Here is a 4289-nt window from a genome sequence, read left to right on the forward strand (position 1 = left end):
TTAAATGACTAGGTCTACATAATAGATGGTAGTTGTTTTATTTTCTTTTTGGGTGGGAACTTCCTATATAATTCTTTAACTAGTAAGGTGCTCCTAATGCATTGGATTTTTTTAATGAAACACCGTGTGGACGTAGACGCTCATCTATGAATAGTCGCATGCAACCGTACCCCTAGGAGCACCTTTAAGAGATTGAGCTAGCAGATCGATCTCGAGTTGATGAAACCACCACGGACGTCTCACTGTCGACTAGCTGGTCCGGTGCCACTGAAAGAATCGTGTCGGTTAAATCCTAGAATAAATCTAGAAAAATACTAGCACCAAGTCAAAGACTCGAACCCAAATAGTCCGGTTCCACCGCAAAAGGAACTTTACTAACTAAGCTACACTCAGTTTGCATTATATCATGCATGCAGATTAAATAATGAGTGTTATATATGCGCTTTTTAGTAGCATGGCACAAAGTCGAAGAGGAGAAGTTGCAGCAGAAAACATAGCTTGGGCTTGATATCCCAACACTAGAAAATCATGTGTGTTCACTCTCGTAGACACACCATAGAAGAATTTTATTTTGTGCGGGCTATACACTCCAATGGTAATGACTTAAAACCGGCCGGCCGTACGGGATCAATTCGCACGGCCGGCCCCCTCTCCCGCTCTCGCATTTATCTCCCTCTCGCTCTTCCACTCCCGCTATGTCTCAGCTGCTCGTTCTCTCCTCTCTCTCTCCACGCCGTGTGCTCGCCCTCCCCTCTCTTCTTCCTCCAACGTCCTCCCTGCGCTCCCTCGCCGGCCACGGCAAGCTCCCTGCCTCTTTCTCCATGCTGCGCGCTTGCCCTTCCCTCTCTCCTCTTCCTCTGCCGCCCTCCCAACTTCATCGTCAGCCATGGCGTCGATGAGCCTCGGGGTGGCCGGATCCGAGCCGCCGCCGCCTTCCTCCCCGGCCATGGCGGCCACCGGCCCGGGGCGGCCGGATCCGGGCCACCACGGTGAGGCGGCGCTGCCACGGCGGCCACCGGCCCGGGGCGGTCAGATCCGGGGCGCCGCCATGCTTTCCTCCCCAGCCATGGCCGCCAGCGGCCTCGGGGCGGCCGGATCCGGGCCACCACCGCCTTCCTCACCGGCCATGGCGGCCATCGGCTTCAGGGCGACCGGATCCGGGCCACCGCGGTCCTTGGTGGTGGCGGTGCAAGCCATGGCGGCCGGATCTGGCCGCCGCCGCCGCCGCGCTCCTCCTGGGCGCGCGCTACCTCGTCGGCCTCGACGAGCCTCCTCTCCCCCTCCCCTCCATCACCTATTAGGAAAATTTATAGTTTTCATTAGGCAAAAATGTTGGTCTTCGTCTGGCAAAAAAACTATTTCATTAGGCAAAAATACTATTACATTTTTGCCTAAGATACTAGTATTTTTGCCTATTGATACTAACATTTTTGCCTAACGAATTCACTATTTTTGCCTGATGAAGTAGTTTTATTTTTGCCTATTCGATATTCTATTTTGTGTAAATACTATACATTCTTGTCTAATGATACTAGTTTTTTTGCCTATTGACACAAGCATTTTTGCCTAACGAAATCACCGTTTTGCCTGATGATGTAGTTTTATTTTTGCCTATTCGGATTCTGTTTTTGTGTATCTTTTCTCCTTCCTTTTTCTTTTTGGATCATGGATCTGTCAAAATAGGAAAAAAAATGAGTAGTAGCCGAATTCATTTTTTTTCCATAAATGGAACGGCCGTACCAAACCTCAAATTACGGCCGGCCGTAGGTGAGTCGCTCCCCCACTCCAATTGTATGTTCTGCTATGTTTCTCCATGGCCTTGGAATATATCATTCTTGTGTTACGGATCGGATTTCATCCACACCAAATCCGATCACCAATGCGCAGCGCAGAGTCAACAGGCCGCCATGCTCGGAGTCCGAGGTCGACGAGCCACGATGACCCATTCGGGACACCCGGCCCCTTCTTCCCTCCAACAAGGATCATAGGCCATCCTGCACCGCATCCACCCAAGTACCCAACTTCCCTCCCCCGGCGACGCCACCCGTCCGCGAGCTCACGCATGGATCCCAGTCTTTTAATAGGCATCGCCGAAGCAAGCGGGAGCTAATTAATGGCCGCGGGCAGCCCGCGGGGCCTCTCCTATTCCTACGACGGCGCCGGGGCCAGCCCTCCACCGACGCCCCCGACCTCGGTGCGCTAGCACGCCGGTCGCCATTACCGCCACCTCCGCTGCCCCCGCTGCCCCAGCCGCCTCCTCCCAACAAGCCCCGCGCCTCCATATTACCACCACCACCACCACCACCGGGGGCGCCTCCACCATCACCTCGCCCTCCTCGCACCACAGCCCCAGCAGCAGCAACACCGGCGCGGGCGCAGGCGCCGGCGGCGGCGGCACGAACCAGGCATGCGCCGCGTGCAAGTACCAGCGGCGCAAGTGCAACCCGGAGTCCTGGACTGCCCGCTGGCGCCCTACTTCCCCGCCGACCAGCAGCGGCGCTTCCTCAACGCGCACCGCCTCTTCGGGGTGAGCAACATCCTCAAGACGCTCAAGCGCCTCCGGCCGGAGCTCTGCGCCGACGCCATGGGCACGCTCATCTACCAGTCCGACATGCGCGCGCAGGACCCCGTCGGCGGCTGCTACCGCCTCATCCTCACCCTCGAGCGCCAGCTCGAGCTCGAGATGGCCGAGCTCACCGCCGTGCTCCACCACCTCGCGCTCTGCCGCCAGGCCGCCGCCGCGGCCACCGCCATCCCGCCACCGCAGGAAGGCGGCATGGCCGCCGACGGCCGACCTCGACGTCACCTCCTCCAACCAGCCGCCGCTCCTCCTCAACGCCAAGCAGGAGGTCGTCGACGCGCTCTACGCCAACCACGAACCCGACGCCGCCATCCTTCAAACCGGCCACGTCCACCACCACGATCACGGCGGCGACAGCCCGCAAGATCCTGGCGGCGAGCAGCAGCAGCAGCAGCAGCTCTTCGACTACTTCTATTACGAAGCCACCGCCAGCGACGACGCCAGCAGCAAGCCGGCCATCGACATAAACCTCGACAACATGCAGCAATTCGACTTCGACGACACCTGCGCCGCCGAGAAGGTGGACCTGTCCACGGCGGGGCCGGAGGAGATCGGGCAGCAGCAGCACCACCACCTCGACGTCAACTGCCAGATCGACCACAAGGACTACGAGATCAAGGCGGCGGCGCTCATCGACGCGTTCGACATGCGGCAGGAGCTGCAGGCCCCGCCGGTGGACGGGAACGCCGCCGCCGTTGACGTCAAGGCGGTGGACGTGAACGCCGCCGGCATTCGCCTTGACATCAAGGCGGTGGATGTGAACGCCAACCTCGACGTCAATGTCGACCTGCAAGAGGAGGATGGCAACACCATCGCAGCAGGCGACGGAGCAGCGCAAATTGCAGCTGATTCGTCGCATTGCAGACTAGGGTTAGGCTTTTCTTCGTTCTGATCTGATGATGAACCCTCTCCGATCCATTATCCATTATTCGCATGCATCGACGCCAATGCATGTACGAATAATTTCCCCCCTTGGAGAGGATGTAGAAATTAGGATTATTGCATTTTTGTCAACGGGAGATCAGATCCACCGCCGCCTCGTTTAAGAATTATGAGCGCAAGGACATTATTAAAGCAGGTTAGAATTTTGCTAATAATTAATCTTTTGTAAATAATGTGGTGTGGGACTGTGAGGATTTGGTAATGTAATTATCTTCGAGGCAAATTTAAGTGAATCATGCATTCTCAATCTTTGTCTCTTTCATTTTATCACAAGAAGGGGACAGAACATGATTAATCAATTACCTAAGTAATTAATACTCAATGCTTTTTTGGACTTCCTGACATCAGTTTCAACTCGAAGTGACCAGCAGCCGTAACACTCAAATCATGCTTTCCAACATAGAACATATTAATTCAAACATTTATTGGTTGTGAAGTAACCACTGCTAGAAAATGGGCCATTTGTCCATAGCCTGGTGAGCCATTTAGTACCGACTATAGCCACCAGCTGGTACTAAATTGCCACATAGCCATTGCCCCTCGGCGTCGATGGTGTACTTTTAGTGCCGGCTGGTGGCTCCAGCCGATACTAACGTGCCTTCTTCCTTCCTGAGCCCGAGCCAACCATTTTTATCGAGCTCTAGCTGTTTCTTCTTCATGGCATTTTGGAGAGAAGGTGCTGTCCATTTTCTCATGTTTTGTGGAGATTTCACTCATCCAAGTGCGCCATAGGTTAGCAACTTCATCCTCTCTTCTTTGATGGTCT

General features: G+C 54.9%; 1 pseudogene; it reads left to right on the forward strand.

The window, feature by feature from the left end:
* Positions 1–886: 886 nt before the first annotated feature.
* Positions 887–3830, forward strand: LOC120713413 (annotated as a pseudogene).
* The last annotated feature ends 459 nt before the right edge of the window (positions 3831–4289 follow it).

The sequence above is a fragment of the Panicum virgatum genome, chromosome 6K (genome assembly GCF_016808335.1).
Source record: "Panicum virgatum strain AP13 chromosome 6K, P.virgatum_v5, whole genome shotgun sequence".
NCBI lineage: Eukaryota > Viridiplantae > Streptophyta > Magnoliopsida > Poales > Poaceae > Panicum > Panicum virgatum.